This window comes from Dama dama, chromosome 33 (assembly GCF_033118175.1).
Source record: "Dama dama isolate Ldn47 chromosome 33, ASM3311817v1, whole genome shotgun sequence".
Lineage (NCBI taxonomy): Eukaryota > Metazoa > Chordata > Mammalia > Artiodactyla > Cervidae > Dama > Dama dama.
This window is the reverse complement of record NC_083713.1, coordinates 52,838,367-52,856,220: the sequence shown is the minus strand read 5'-3', so window position 1 is coordinate 52,856,220 and position 17,854 is coordinate 52,838,367.

Here is a 17,854-nt window from a genome sequence, read left to right as displayed (position 1 = left end):
GGTGTAGGTCTCTAAGTACGGATTTGTTCTTACAAATTCACTAACAAAGCTTCATGATCCATTCACTTCATTTACATTTGAGATATTGTTACGAAGATGCCACACAAATCTTTCCTTGAGTTCAATCTGACATTGCACACTATCTCACAGATTTGAAATTAACTTAACACTTACATGGAAAAAGTTTGGAGTAAATAAGGTAGTAATTAAATTTCAGTCATTTTCCTATTCTTCTTTCATCTGCTTTCACCTTAATATATATATTTTTTTAATATGTAAGGAAAATGTGTGTGTGTGTGTGTAGGTGGTAGTGGTATAGTTGCTAAATCATGTCCAACACTTGCAATCCCATGGAGTGCAGCCCACCAGTCTCCTCTGTCCATGGGACTTCCTAACCAAGAATACTGGAGTGGATTGCCATTTCCTTCTCCAATATATATATTATATAACACACACACACATATGCATATATATATATATATATATATATATATATATAAAATCTATGACAAACTTTACATCAATTTTATAAGGAGAGTTACTTTCCTTACAGGGAAAGAACAACCTAGACTTTAAGCTATAAAGTGACTTTTCTAAAGTCACCCAGCCAGAGGATGACTGAGGATTCCAACTCAAGCTTATTTGATTTCTCAAGTCGAGTTCTTACTCCACCTCTCAATTTTCAAAAGCTGAAGGTGGAAAACTCAGCGAAGGGCGCTTGGCAGAAGTGAGTCAAATAAGATTATGGCTATATCAGAATGGAGTCTTAGACATAATTAATCCAATAGCCTGTACTACTCTGTGGAATCAGGGAAGTATATGTCAGGGCTCTTGGGAGAACAAACAAAGAAAAGAGAAAAGGGTAAGGAACTGGGAGAGATGTCTCCAGTGAGGCGCTCAAGAACTGTCTTTCATCCTAATTTGTTCATTAAAAAAAATTGATTAGTAGTAGTTCCCCATTATATTTGAATAGTGTTTAATAGTTTATACAGAATTTTAAAATAGACTTCCTTATTTGATTTGATACTTTTAGAAACTATTATAGTGAGGAGGATGTTATAATCTCAATATTATAGATGAAAACAATCTAAGATTTTAATGACAAAACTATGTTGAAGTGGTATAAGTAGTACATCTATATCTAAACAGAAGTGCTTTGATTTTGGTTTGTTTTTAAATGCAAAGGTAGTGTTCTTTCTAACCACATTATCTTTTTTGAGATAACACATGGTTACTGAATGCATATGCAATAAATACTAAAAAAATGTTTGATAAATTTAGAGCTATCTTAGAAGTATTGAACTCAAATCAGAAACAAAAGGAAGTGCAATGCAATGCAATACAGGTAAATACAGTATTTGTGTTTAAAAACATTTGTCCTGAATTGAGGAAATTTCCTTGTTACAACCTTGTATCAACAGTATAATAGAATTGTTCAGAAACTGTTAATGAAAGACAAGGTAAGATTAAGAAAAATATTGCTCTGAGGAATGGGAACAGCAACTTTTGTGTTCTAACCAATTCAGAGGTGATAAAGACTTGAACTCAGTAATTGGTAGGACATTGAAGAGGGATACTGGCAAGCAGAAGTTCAGAGGAGGTGACAAAGTAGTGAGATGGAGTCAGGAAATACATCTGTCTCTTAGGTGAGGCAACTAAGGGCATGGTCCAACACCATAATCAGAATTCTAAGCATCTGAAAACTCGTACTTTTATCCTCACAATAACCTTAAAACATTAGGAAGTAGTAGTATTCCCATTTCAGAGATGAGGAAAGTAAAAAGTGGTCACTCCAATACTCAAAGTAATAAGCTAGAAAGCAGTTTATTTGCCATGAAAGAATTAAAGGATGCACTTGTAAAGGTAAGCAATTGCGCTAGAGAAATTCTAACATCATATTAAGTTTGTAGAGTTATTTGCTTCCTATGTTATTACTCTCTACACATCTTGGGCCTCAAAATCCAACTGAAGTTGAAGTTTATTTACCTTAGCATAAATATGAATAATGATAATAGATAAACATACAATGTATAGCATATAATATGTGTGTGTGTGAGTGCTAAGTCATGTTCTACTCTCTGCAACTGTATGGACTTCAGTCCACCAGGCTCCTCTGTCCATGGAATTTCCCAGCCAAAAATACTGGAGTGGGTTGCCATTTCTTTCTCTGGAAGCTCTTCCTGACCCCAGGACTGAACCTTCATCTACTGTGTCTTCTGCATTGCAGGTGAATTCTTTACCACTGAGTCACCAAGGAATCCCAGTATATAGTATATGTAACATAAAATATAGATAATTAAATTTAATTGGCTCTTAACCATATTACATACATCACAATATTTTTTAAAAACCTTTATTTCAGCAACTTTAGTGTCTTTTTCTATTATTTGAAACAACTGAACACCTTCTTAGCCATTACTGTTTTGCTATTTTCTCCCAATTTGATTAACTTTAAAGCTTGAACTATTAAGTAAATAAAAATAAGAAACTAATAATAGATAAAATGCTCTATCTATTGCTGTCCTGAAACCAATTCTCTGACACCAATGAGGTGTTATTCAGTTTAATTCAGTTCTCACACTACTTGTGTCTGATTCCACAAGTTAAAGACAGTTCTCCACAAGACTACCTTTGGTTCAGATGCCAGCTACAAGTTTTTGGGGTCACCTGTACTTCTGACTCACCAGCTATAATCTCCTCAATATTTAATAATTTGCTAGAATAACTCAGAACTCACTGAAATCACTACACCTATGACTACAGTTTTATTATAAAGGACACAGATCAGGAAGAACTAAATTCAGAGACACACAGGGCAAGTCTAGGTGGACGAGCTCTTGATGCGTAGCTCCTCTGCCCTTTCCTTGTGGAATCCAGACGCATCACCCTCCCAGCCCAGCAGTGTGTTTACCAACCAAGAAGCTCCACTGAGTTCTTGGTCCAGAATTTTTATTGGGGTTTTACTACCTAGGCTTGATTAAATCATCAGATAAGTGATTAAACTCATTTTCCTTTCCCTCTTCATCTGGAAGCTGGGCTTATCTCAATTTTCAACCCTGTATTCCCAAGGTTGGTTTTTCTGGGACCGTGTTCCCATCCTGAAACTATCTGAAGGGCCCCCCGTGAGTCACCACTTTAGCATAGCAAAAAGTTTTATCACTTAGGCAATTTCAAGGATTTTTAAATCTGTGTCAGGAACTAGGGACAAAGACCATATATATCTATTTGGTATTATTTATCTATCCATCAATCTGTCCATCCAGTTTCCTGTAATTTAAGCAGCTTACTGTGGTTTACTATAAAAAAGGCAGATCCTTTTCATACAATCACATTAAACTTTGAGAAAAACATTTAGTAGATTTAGATTAGTTATGGTTAAATAAAGGAAAATTCAAACATAAAACTATTTTCTCCTTTTGAGATGATTAATAAGAGGACTAAGAGCTTTTATTGATTAGGCATGCCCACATGATTCTGATGACTCCTCATGTCTGTGCCCCTTAGAAGTAGCTATGAAATCACGCAAGCCACTGTGGGGCTCCTGGGCATGAAGTCTTTTCATATTTCCCTTTTCTTATTTCTGGGAACTAGACTCCAGCCTCCACGACCTTTCCTGAGGTCGAAAGGGCAGATTTGAACTTCTGCTAGTCAGGGAGTGGGGGGCGGGGGTGGGGGGTGGGTGGGGGGGGGTGATGCAGAGACAGGGGAGGAGCAGCCAAGAAACAATAGTTGGCCTTGGGGCAGAAGTCCTGGTTCTGCCTCAAGTCATACATATAACAACGTCTCTGAGTTCTTTGCAGAACCAAAAGCCTCAACAGTGAAAGATGTTAGCATTCTTCTTTCCAAAGAGGACCACCAGAGGCCAGATTAAAGGAACCAGAGAAGTTTATTAAGAGGACTACCCGAGACCAGATTAGAGAAGTACAGGCCCTGAACACACTCTAATCCTTATCAGCAACCCTACTCTTGAACCATTGCTATCAAACTCCTCACCAAATCCTCTCTAGTTGGGACACAAAGTTTCTGAGGCATGAGCCTGATATTTCCTTTTTGCCTAGGAAAGTAAAGAAGTTATTCTTTCCTACCTCACCCAAATCTTTGTCTCTGAAATTGGCTTCCCCAGTGGCTCAGAGGTAAAAGATCCACCTGCAGTCCAGGAGCAGCAGGAGACATGCGTTCAGTCCCTGGGTGGGGAAGATCCCCTGGAGGAGGGCATAGCAACCCACTCTAGCATTCTTGCCTGGAGAATCCCCATGGACAAAGGAGCCTGGTGGACCATAGTCCATGGGGTCGCAAGGAGTTGGACAGGACTGACTCAACTTGGCACGAGATTGGATTTGGCAGCAGTGCACAGAGACCGAGTTTTCACGATCAGTTACACTGAGGCTAGCTGGTCACGTTGGAGTGAATCTATTAAAAAATGGCAGGGCTGGAAGGGGTTTGCGATCTCTTTCTCTCATCTTTTGCAAGTGAGGCACTGGCTTTAAGCTTTCTCATCACCAGAAAACATCTCACTGTGATATTTTAACTAAGAAGCTCTGTTTAGCCAGCAGCTCAATCTGAGGCTTTTCGGGGGTGGGGGTGTGGTATTTATTTTTTGTCTAAACATATCTCTAGGAGCAAAGGTATATTATCATTTATGTCAGGAAATGACATGATCTTCGTACTTGTTAATCCATAAATAAAGATATGTCTATCACAGGCAGAGAAAATGAAAGGGTGGGGAAAGAGACAATACATAGCAGCGGGGTTTCTGTGTGTGCCTAGCAGAGCATGAGAAAATGAGGATGATGCTGGTTTAGTTTTCATTCTATTCATTACTGATGTTGTGGAGATAATAATTGGATGTTGTCATTTCTTTCAGTCAGTATAATGCACATGAACTTCTTAATGTTTATAGTTTTCCTTAGACTTTGTGACAACATTTATAGACACTTTAGAACAATTCTGAAGTCTAAAGGGAATGAAGTCCCTGAAAATTGGAGTGCCCTTTGGAATACAGCCTGCTTGTGCACACCCGAGTTTCGATGTTTTGATGCAAATGTGGAAATGACAGGTAGAGAGAGGAGTTATTGTGTCTGCTCACAGTCCTTGAAATGATATCCCTTGGATAAACCTCCCTGCCAGTGAAGAAACAGACTATCTGGTGTTTTGACAAGGAAGAGTTTATAAACACTAGAGAAAACTTGGACCTTCGACAAAGAAGAGCTTACAAGAGGGGGCAGGGACAAGGCAGACCAAGAATGTCTGGAGGAAAAGAAGCCAACACTGAACAACACTGCTGAAAAATCTAATGATGTGAGTTTTAGTTGCAGAGAAGGCTGGGCAGCAGTTTGAGGGCATCTTTTACTTATTTTTCTTATCATGTCATTAAAAAAATGGAGTTTCTAACAAAAAATCATTCTGAATAATTTCTAATTAAGTTGAAACAGAAAGAAAATGATATGAAAATCCACTTTTACAGTCTCTCATGAATAAAAGATGTTCATACCCACAAAATGGACCTGAGTGATTTAAGCTAGCCACCTAGACGTAGAATTTCTGTAACTGTTGCGTATTAGTTAAGGAAGGAAGAAGAGGGTAGAGGTCTGACTAAGGATCCTACCTGAGCCTCAAGAAGACTCCCCCACCCCCCCAAAAAAAAAACAGGGAGGTACTCGCAGTATCTTATATTGACAAGTTCTCATTGAATTTGTTACATATTCTTCTGTGTGGCCTTGCTACTGTAAAGGATCCATTATTCATTAAGTAAGCGATGAATATACTCAAAAATTGCAGCCACATGAGTTGCACAAATGCATTTTCATATTATTAACATGTTGCCAACTTGCAACTCTTCGAAGAATAAGTAAATGTTTTGACAAGAGGAGACAGCAAGGACAAATAAGAAGTAGCGGTCTTGAAGAAATTCAGCCCCACTTCTAACAGCTTTAAAGTCTTAAGAGTGTTTTCACTGGGGCAGTACCAGATAAATTGCTCTTATATGTGCATGCAAGAGGCTAAAATTCCTTTGAAAGTTTATAATTTCTCATGGGAAAACACAACATAAAAGTTACTTTTACTCATAGAAAAACAAAACCATATTTTCCTGTCAACCTTTGCTGTTGGGAATTTCAAACTTTTTGCATTTTTTTCCTGTGATTCTTAGCTGGCCCAAGGGACAGGCGTTTACAACATAATTTACTTTCAACGTGTCTCTGTAAATCATTGTAATACTCTCTATTGCTTGTGGAGAGGGGAAAAAAAAAAGTTCCCAATGGGGCTTCTTGTCCCACTTTCCCAAGGCTCCACCAGCCCAAACACGAACAGAAACTTTCCCTTTTAATGTCCAACCTCAAAGACAAAAGGCACACAAGGAAGCATCGCACAGTGAACATAGGTTAAGTTAAAACACTGTGCAGGCTTCCAGGGAAAGATTGTGTTTTAAGATTAACTGGGAGAGGAGAGAATTGCCCTAGCTGATCTGGAAATTTTAGAAATGCTCAAGTATTCTAGAATAAGTGGGCTGTCCTCAGTCAAATGACTTGACGAAATTTTTTTCATAAAAATCCTAAGGATCTGTAGCACACTTTTGCCAAGCTATAATATGAAGGATCATTCAGTTTTACATGAGAATTTGATGACTTATACACTGATTGAACCTTCACCTTTTAGAACCTTAATGGGAATTTATTAGCTATTTCACAGTGTGTAAATTTGAATCTAGGTCAGATGAGGAAGAAAAATAGGGCATATCCAGGCCCAAAGAATAACCTGAAAAATAATATATCAGAGCAAAGAAAGATAAGGTGCGAAATTAAACATGATTAAAACTGTCTTAAGCAATCTGGGATTTGAAGACAGAACCTGATAAATTAGCACTGCTCTGTATAGACCATTTGAGCTCAAATTCAGGCAACTAGTGAGCCTACTTCCTCCACAAGCTGAAGATTAAGGAGTTAACATATTAACCTGCTTCTGCTAACTGTCCATAACAGGAAATGTAACCCAGGTGGGTTTGATATTCACAAGATTAAAGCGTATGTGTACCATCAAATGGTCACCACATTAAAGCTGTTTTAATGAGGACTTGGGAGATAATGAATGAATATCGCTAATTCACTACAGAGAAGACAGCCTGACCTCCTTCTGACCTCTTTGCCGCCAGGTATCTTAAACAACATATTAGTTCTGCTTAAAGCCAAAATGGGACGGTCTGTAAAGATAAGAACAAGCCAAATGCTTGGGAGAATGACTTTTGCTAGAGTTGAAGCCAGGAAAAAAAAAAAAATCTTCTCCCTAGAGTCCTTATAAAAAGAACACTGTGTAATAGGATGAAAATCATCCTCACTGACACCTTTATCTCCGACAGAGCCCTCAGCTACATCAGGTTGTTTCCTACAGTACCCCTCAAATACCGCCCAGTGACATCATGCCAGGGAAACACCGCTAGGTAAAGGCATGACTATAGGACTATTATTTAAGGATATAACTCTCTGCTGGTTCAACTTAATCTTGAGTAAAATTTAGAGGATTTAGAGGGACTGCTTATCTTTCAGGTAAGCCTTCATAAATATCAAGCTTTTGATAGATTTAAGACAGCAATGTATTAGAGATTGTACTTGCTTGAAAATACTCAGGGCATAGCCAATTTATTGTGATCACACTTGTTTTTCCAGGGAACAAGAAAAAGGTAGGTTTTTATAGGAACTGAGGACCCAGTGATGTTTTTTCTCCCCTAATAAAAGACCATTTGTCTTTTAAGACAAGAGGTGAACCAAAGGAGTAGCTAAGATTAGGGAAGGGACAGACTGGAAATACTCTAGCGCCTATTCTAGTCATTGAGTTCAAATATTGTCAAATAAAGTAAAATTAATACAAGTGAGAATTCATTTTAAGGCTTTTACCAACATAGATACAGTGAGCAAGTACGTTCAACCACAATGGTTTCAGATTATTTTTTTTCTGGAAATGAAAAACATGTTGGATGGAATGGATGGGATTTATATGAGCCTTATATTAGAGTATTTTCTCTGAAATAAGCTTATCAAGAAAGTTCCCGAATGCAATAAGTGAATATTGTGGTTTGTCTATATGTGCAAAGTCTCAGCTTTTAAAGGCTATCTTTAGCTTAAAATACTGAAAAAAATTTAAGTGAGAGGGGAAAGTCCTCAAAATTATTTTCCAGGCCAGATTTATTTTGGCAGTCACATTCAGGAAACTACACAGTGTACCAAGTTTTGAGAATTGTATTTGGACACTAATCCATAACTGTAGTCATCAGTTTACTGACAACCATCTGCTTGGACACTACTCCCATGTTCTAATAAGTAATGTAAAATGAAAATGGCAACAATTTCAGCAGCGGAAGTAAAAATGGTAATTGCACCCTTGAATCTATACAGAGAGTTAGGAATGAAACAGTGATCCTGTTTCATTATTCAAACACTTAGGTAAAGCATGCTAATTGTTCCCATTACAACCAAGATTCTTGAAAGAATAGTCTATGTTCATCTTTGCGTCTTTATCTGTTTCAATTCACCACAAACAGCTGCTGGGCTTCGTCAATGCTCTGCATTCCATTGATGAGGCCTAGTTTTCAAGTTGAGATTTTCTGTCATTATCTTACTTTAACCTGAGCCACTTGATATTATGGATGCAAAATAAAAATGGCTTAATAAATGTTAGGAACCTTTTACACTCTTGGGTGTTTTCTTACAACAGCTTCCATCTATATCTCTATGAGTCGCAGCCCCCATATGTAGACTTTCAGGAGATATAGACCTGCATAATCAGTGACCTACAAGATATTTTCTTTTAAACGTTTCTTAGCTAAAGAAAAACATTCAAGACCATACTTTCACACATACCATCCAGCTTTATTCGACATTCATCAAACCTGTTCTCATGTTTATTTTGTCAAAATCTCAGAGAAAAACACCATCTACCCAGTTGCCCATTTCAACTGTTTATGGATTCATTGCTGATTCTCCTCCCTTGTTTATCATAAACCAATTAGCCACAATGTCCTGCACATTAGATTAAAGTGAATGAAAATTCAATTTAAATTTCCTTAAGAAAAAGAATAAAAAGGAAAAAAAAAAAAAACATTGATTCATTTACCTGAAAATTTCCACTCTGGTTTAAAATCCATTTTTGGGCCTTCTCAGGAGCCTTTCCATCTCTTAGCTCTGCTTCTCTCCGTGTTGTTTCCACTAATGGTAGCTTTTCCAATTAGGAGGACAAAGGCTGCTGACAGCTCTAGACTCATGTTCCATCCTCTCAGCAATTGCAGCTGAAAAAACGTACTCCTTTGCTTAAACTTAAAACTCGAAAGTTTTAAGCAAAGAATCTGAGATTCTAACTTTACTCACTCCTTGTCTCTGTTTGGTCTGAATTAAGTCAAGTGCTAACCCCTGATCCAAGAGGCATGGGTGGGAGGAGTCAGTGATCTGATTGGCCAGTCTGAATTACTATCCACACCTGGAATAGGGCTGCACTCAATACCACTAAAGGCACAAGAATTGTGAAATGTTAATAACACAGAAATTGGGGTGCTTTACCAACAAAGTGGATGTCAGCAGGATATTCCAAGAATGTGCATTTTTAAAATTTTTTCCTAAACATGAGCAAAATATATAAAAAAAATAAAAGGGTGAGTATATTAAACTATAATCTTGATGTAATGTTAATGATACAGCAGGGATTGATGAAAAGTAGGCACGTTTTGGAAGTCATCTGAGTTCCCGTGGAGAGATTCTGTCTGTGCTTCTCTCTTGAGCATGTAGCAGTTTTTAAGTATAGCAAGACTAGATGGTTTTAGTCTTTCAAAATCTGAAGTTTAAGAGTAATTAATTTAGATTTGCCTAACAAGTACTAGGATGATAGTTCAAGAGAAAGTTTGAAAGTAAGAGGAGAAAGTGTTTTCTTTTACTTTGAGGAAAAAAGTCAGGAATGACTTAAATCATGGACTTTAAGTATATAAACATTTTTCATACTAATTTTACCCACCAGCTGTTCTTTTCCACTGCAAATTAAACAAAGAGAAAAGCTTAATTTTCAGAAAGAGGATTTAGATTAGGTGTAAGGAGTCTGGTGGTTCCATGCATATTGATTGCACCTGTGAGAGCAGACCCTCAGGTAGTTATGCTCTGGAATCCTGCTGGGCTTCCTGCAATGGACTAGCAGTAGTTTCTCACTTCATGCTCCTCTCTGATCCTTCCTGATTTGGGGGTGCCAAAATGCATTCACCATGGGAAGGTAGTTATGCCTTTTTCTTCTGCTTCATTTCTTTTAAGTTGGGAAAGATGCTATCTGCTCCAAATGACTTATACCAGAGTTTATCAAAATTCAGGAATGGGAAACACCCAGAGATCTCGTTAAAAAACAAATGGCTGCGCCCCACCCACAGAAATTCTGATTCAGTAGGTTTAGAGTGGGCTTGGTAATTTTCATCTCTAAAAAATTCTCAGGTGAATTTTCATCTCTAAAAACTTCCCAGGTGACACGGAAGTTGCAGTGTCATCACGAGACTCACTAACTTTGACATTGCCCTATTGTGGCAAAAAACATTGGAGGTTTCTTTTAGAATCAGATGGTGGCTCAGAGGTTAAAGTGTTTGCCTGCAATGCGGGAGACCCAGGTTCGATCCCTGGGTTGGGAAGATCCCCTGGAGAAGGAAATGGCAACCCACTGCAGTATTCTTGCCTGGAGAATCCCATGGAGAGAGGAGCCTGGTAGGCTACAGTCCACTAGGGGTCCCAAAGAGTTGGAGGTGACTTCACTTTCACTTTCTTTTTAGAATTAGATGAGTCAGAAATATAAGTGCCCAGATAGTCCCATATAATTAAGGTATTATTGTAAGCATCTATAAGCAGCATTTTCTTAGAATTTTTTGATCAAACTGGGCTCATGTAGGTAAGTTTCTCCACTTAAAGTTTTAGGGGACTGGAAATCTTACTTTTAGAGACACTGGCTTCTGACCTTTTCCCCAGTGATCATTTTCCTATTGACCAAATTTCACTCTCCTGTCCTTTCTCCAGCTAACATATATCCCAGCTTCAACTGAAAAATGTAGGCTTAATCAGAATTTCAGAGAATAAGGCCTAGGTCTTTTTATTCTTATTTGACCTCATACTCGAAAGTAAAGCGCCCAAACGGCTGAATGTTTTTCCAGTGGGTCCTTGTGGTTAGTGTAACACATCCAGAGACAGTATTACACAGATTCAAAACTACTGTGTCTTAAGCAACTCAGATGGACCTGGAGATGGGTTGCTTTGGAAAACTAAGTTTTTCTGAAAGTGGTTCTAGTTGTGAAGAAGATACTGCAATAAAAGAATCACACAGGGAATCTGAATACAATTGTTCCATGACTTGTGAGCCTGAGATCAAAGCGATATTTCTAAATGGACATTTTATAGAAAAGATGATTAGTGTGCATGAATAATAAAATTATAAGTAAATTAGATATATCCACGAAGAAAACAAATTCTCTAGGTGAACTCTCTTTTTCTCTTGAATGAACTGGCTCCTTGGCTACCTTGAGCTGTTCATGCCCCAAATTACAAGGCATGCACCTGTAGTATGAATTCGAGTTGGGTTTGAGAAAAAGTGGGAACCTTTCTGTTTTAAGTTGATAAAATGCTACCCTTAAATGCTTTTATCTGATATGCAGTGGTTAGACTTTGAGGACAAGAGAGGCTTGAGTGATTTATCCCATTGTTTTCTTATTCTCACATCCCTCAACCTTAGAGGTTGTAAGGCCTTAGTTTGTGGATCATACTTTAATGATGGCATAAAAGCCTCCCATCAGTGTGGATCTTGCTTGCTTATATGGGCAAATGAGATATCATTCTGCCCATTTTATGTATGAGGAAATTAAGGTTCTGAAAAAAAATCATTGAGATAATGCATGTAAAGCGCTCATTTTAGGACCCCTTACATAATAAGCTGCTATTGTGCATAAAGTAGAGGACCTCACTTCAAGAATTTATACAGATTGGATGCATAAATAATCCATGGTGGTATGTTCTGTAAGAAAGCTACCAACTGGGACAGAGAGAAGAGATCAACCAACTCAGTGTGGAGAGGCCACAGAGGGATCCTCAAAAGAGGACTCCTGAAGCTATGGAGGTTCAGGACATGGTATAAACTCCATACTAAGTGGATGCATAAGAATATAGATTATTTCACCTTGAAATTTAGATCAAATGATATGCTATTCTGATGCAATATAAATAGATTTGATCAGAACTACTTTTTTTGTTGAATTATAATGTGTAGTTAGTGATTCCCAAAGGTGGTGCTTCATCAGAAAAATAGAGGAGATGCTAATAAAAACAAATCAAGATACTCTGGGAATTCCAATTCAGTTTCATAGATGGGAACAAAGGTGAGCATGGAGCAGCACAAGGAGCCATAATTTTATAAAATTCTTAGGTGTTTCTGGTTATCATTGGTTTAATATACCTGTTCTCCTCCCTGACTGAACACTGGAATTTCCTGAGGCCCTTTAAAAGCTACCCAGATCTAAGACCCATTCAAAAAGTAAAGTCATCCAGTCTGATTACTTCATGGGAAATAGATGAGGAAAAAATGGAAACAGTGACATACTTTATTTTCTTTTTCTCCAAAATCACTGAAGATGGTGACTGCAGCCATGAAATTAAAAGATGCTTGTTCCTTGAAAAAAAAAAAAAAGCTATGACAAATCTAAACAACATATTAAATATTAGAGATATCACTTTGTTGACAAAGGTCCATATAGTCAAAGATACGGTTTTTCCAATAGTCATGTACTGATGTAAGAGTTGTACCATAAAGAAGGCCGAGTGCTGAAGAACTGATGCTTTCGAACTGTGGTACTGGAGGAGACTTGAGAGTCCCTTGGACAGCAAGGAGATCAAACCAGTTAATCCTAAAGGAAATCAGTCCTGAATATACATTGGAAAGACTGATGCTGAAGCTGAAGCTCCAATACTTTGGCCACCTAATGCAAAAAACCTACTCATTGGAAGTGTCCCTGATGTTGGGAAAGATTGAAGGCAAGTGGAGAAGGGGATGACAGAGGATGAAATGGATGGGTGGCATCACCGACTCGATGGACATGAGTTTGAGCAAGCTCCGGGAGTTGGTGATGGACAGGGAAGCCTGGCGTGTTGCAGTCCATGGGATTGCAAAGAGTTGGACATGGCTTAGCAACTCAACAACAGACCTAAGCCCCACCTTACTTATCATTAGTTTATTAATTCTCAAGGTAATTGTAATATGTAGGTAAGGTTGAGAGCCACTAGTTGCAGCCTGAGTATACAGCACTTAGCAAAAGGAGGGAGAGAAGGGAATAAAGTAATTGTTGGAAATAACAAGATACTCTTATGGAGGCTTTATTATAAATTACAAGTACTTTGAATCTACTTTTGCTACTACTGTTTTACCTCTCTCCCAATCTCAAATCTCATAAGGACAGAGATGAAGGCAGATATTAGGTTAGAAGTTATTTTCCACTAGGCCATTCAGACACATTTGTTTTTTTTTCCAGTGAGTGCTTGTAGCTTGCAGTGAGAAAAAATGAAGATGCATTCTCCATATCCTCCCAGTCTAAGATAAAACACAGTCTCTGTCCTTTCGATAAGAAGTGGTAGAGTTTACCAAACATTTTACACTAAAAATTACAGTGTATGGGCAATTGTCCAGTGTGTGGACAATCCTGATTTTCACTGATGTCAAATGTATGTTTTGGGGGAAATATCTTAAATTTCAGAATTTCTTTTTAAGTGTACCTTGTCAAATTCATTTTTTTTTTTAAAGAAAGTCAAGGTGAGAGATAAATGAACTAATCATCATTCTTTCAGATTGCAAGTTTTGAAACTTAAGTGGATGACATACTTCAGAAGTTTTCTTAATTCACTTATGGAAGACATTTCTATTTTAATTATGTATAAATAACAATTGAGGACAGATCTTTAGGTGAGGTGGGTCTTTGATGAGTCCTCCCTTGGGTTGATCTCATGTAAGATGAATGAACTAATGCTTTCCTTCAGTTTGAATGTCCATGGTCCTATGTCTGTTTTTTGCCACATAGAGACATGTAAAGGGTTTGCATAAGGAAAATAAAATAGGTATTCTACTTATGGTTGTTAAGATCAATTGAATTAAGCTGGTGGTTCAAATGCTACCATGAAACAAAAAAGCAAGAAGTTGTTTTCATAAAGGTTTGTCTTCTGTAATTCTGGAGAGCTGGAAAAATAAACTCATAAGTAGATGTAAGTGATACAATGACAAAGCTTTAATATTTATGGCGTATTGATATTGCTGACACTATTCCCAAAGTGAATAATATATTTAAGATTAAAGTTAAGCAATATTTCATCAATCTTTTATCATTTGTATAATTCTTTTTTTCCCTTTTTTGGAGCAAATTTGCCACTGGTTTATCCCGGCAGTTAGCTGAGAGAGCTTCAAAGTTAGAGAATCACGAATGTGTGTGTGTGTATGGGGGTGTATGGATTAACTATATATGTATTTATGCAAAGTATTTTTGTCATTCTTGCAAGCATTCTTTTCTCCCTTTCTCTGTTTTAGAGACCTCCAGTGTCTATCTTTATAGGTACAGCTGCACTATTTTAATCCAAGTAAAATCTGAGGTGGAATGACATTCTTCTGGCTTTTGTCTGAACTTTATTTTGATGTTTCTGCTTTAATGAGCATACACTTAAGTTTTAAAGCAAGGGAATACTCTTGTGTGTGTTTTGCATTAAATGCCAGAAATCTTTTACATAGGTCATAGACTAAGCCTGAGTGTAAGCCATTAGTTACTAAGGAATCATATTTATATCATGTATCATTTATTTATAATATATGAATGTTTTATGTTGTATGGAGGTACTATAGCTGCTTCCTGGTTTATCTCTATGATTAAATTTCCTGCATGATCTTGTAGAGGATGGAATGTAGCACACTCAAATGAGTGGAAACATTTATCTAAGTCATGAATCCTATCCCACCTCAAACCACTTATTATAATACTTCTTTTCAAGGAGCTTCTTATATCCCATTATATAATTAAAGAGAGGGGTTGATTTATTTTGCTTTGCTTTATCTATAATGACCTTAAAGGAGGAAGGCAAGAAGGGAAATAGAATGTTGATCCTGTTAATAACTATGTGTATTCTTTTACCATGGTTTAGTGGAGCAAGACGGAGAAGGCAATGGCACCCCACTCCAGTACTCTTGCCTGGAAAATCCCATGGACGGAGGAGCCTGGTAGGCTGCAGTCCATGGGGTCGCGAAGAGTTGGACATGACTGAGCGACTTCACTTTCACTTTTCACTTTTATGCATTGGAGAAGGAAATGGCAACCCACTCCAGTGCTCTTGCCTGGAGAATCCCAGGGATGGGGTCGCACAGGGTTGGGGACACAACTGAAGTGACTTAGCAGCAGTAGCAGCAGTGGAGCAAGAAGAGGAAGAACTCAATTTTCTTCTTCCTTAGAAGGCTGCTTGGGGTGAGGAGAACACTCTAGAATGGTCCTCAACAACATCTTGTAATTCTCAGCCAGTGCCAGACTATTCAGACGTATTGCCTGTGTTCATATAGATGGATACCTAATTATGTGTGTGCATGTGAGTGTATCATATATAAACAAATTACCTTATAAAGAAATCAAAGACAGGTAAGACTTGGAAGGAAAATCAGTTATTACTACTCATCTGGTGTGATCAAATTTCTTTCTTCCAGAGAACACATACATTTTAAAAATCCTACCTGCCTCATATTATACTAATACTGAGAATCTCTCCAAGATTCAAAATCATTCAGTATTCTAAATTTTGATTCATGATTATAATATTTTATGAAACTTTAATTAACAATGTGTATTTAGGCCACAGTATACTGTGAATTTGACAACACATTTTACCCTTTGTATAATATTAGAAAACTACCTGGACCCAAAGGTTGTGAAATTCTCCTACATCTTTCTTTTTTTTTCCTACTCAGAAATTTATCACAATCACCATGTTTGGAGAAAATGTTATTTTTACCTTGATTTGGCTTTGTGTAAAATGATTTTTTACCCATTTGTGACAAATGAAACCTAACGTTTTACCTCCTCGCTGAAGCTTTGATGGATATTGTTTGTCATTCACTCATTCATTTAACAAGTATTTATTAAATATTCAAGCATGAGTTCTGTCCTTCCCAGGTGAAAAACTTGGATTTCTACTTCTGACATGTATAGTTACTCTTGCTTTTTGTATCAACAAAAGCCCTAAGAAAAGTAAGCAAACAGATAAACAAGCAAATAATATTCCCAACATTTCACTAATTGATCTTTGGCCTATCATCATAGGGGCTTCCCCTAGCTCGAGTTAATTTTCTCTAATTGCTCCTTTGGATGTCTACCACACTGTTTACACTCACCTCTCACACACTGATGGGGCAGAAGACCCTTTATGAAGCCCCAGTTTGCCATTATGCTCTATTATTATATTCGTGTGTCTTTAGAAAGTGGACCCAGAAACCCATAATGGTGGAACCTCCTGTCTTAGTTTCCTGCAGCCACTGTGACAAAGTACCACACACTGGGTGGCTTAAACATCAGAAATGTATTGCATCACAGTCTTGGGCCCTAGAAGTCTGAACTCAAGGAGTTTCTGGTTTGGTTCCTTTCAGGGCTGTGAGGGAGAATCAGTTCTCTGCCCCTCCTCTGGTGGCTTGATGGAAATCTTTGACATTCCTTGGCTTGTAGACATATCATCACTATCTCTGCCTTAATGTTCACATGATATTCTGTGTGTACCTGTGTGTATGTGTGTGCCCTGATTTCCCTATTTATAAGGACATTCTTTGTATTGGATTAAGGACACACCCAACTCCAGTATGACCTAATCATAAGTAAAGACATCTATAATGATCTTATTTCCAATCCAGGTCATATTCCAAGCCCCAAACACCTTTCTATCCATTTTGAATCACAGAAAAATGGTGGAGGTAGAGATCTCTGTGTTTTCTTTATCACCTCTTCCCGCGGCTGCTGCTGCTAAGTCACTTCAATTGTGTCCGACTCTGTGCGACCCCATAGATGGCAGCCCACCAGGCTCCCCCGTCCCTGGGATTCTCCAGGCAAGAACACTGGAGTGGGTTGCCATTTCTTTCTCCAATGCATGAAAGTGAAGTCGCTCAGTTTTGTCTGACTCTTAGCAACTCCATGGACTGCAGCCCACCAGGCTCCTCCTTCCATTGGATTCTCCAGGCAAGAGTACTGCAGTGGGTTGCCATCTCCGCACCTCTTCCCATTCGTCTTTTATAGCCAACTGTGTCTTATCCAAATTTCTTCAGTTTTGGAGATACACAAGAATACACTCCATTGGGAAGGAAGGTAACTAGAGGTTATATTTTGTTTGAAGAGATAGAGTGCAACTTGGGTCATATTGTCACATCTGTATGGGTGTGTCACTGTTAATCTTATAATCATGTTTTGATCACAAAATTTCTATTGAATTATTTTTATTATATTTTACATAACAAAAATATATGTCCATAGTAACATATACAAGCTTCCAAAAATGTGGTAGCAGTAGGTATGTATCATGCTTAGCATGTGATTATTTTTGCTTAATTCTCATGATCCTAGAAGCTGCAGGGCGGGGAGGAGAATTAGGATCACATGTCTACTTTGCTAACTTCATAGCTATTTGGACTTACTTTAGTGAGACATCAAAAACAATTCTAAACAATTTCTCTTTGTTTTTCTGAACTTTATGTGAAAACTGGGTTATTCTGGATGTTGGCATCAAATTAGGTTTTTTTGATTTCATTGACTTCCTTCTCAGTACTATAACTTAAAATAAGTAATAATTCAATAAAAATTTACTCT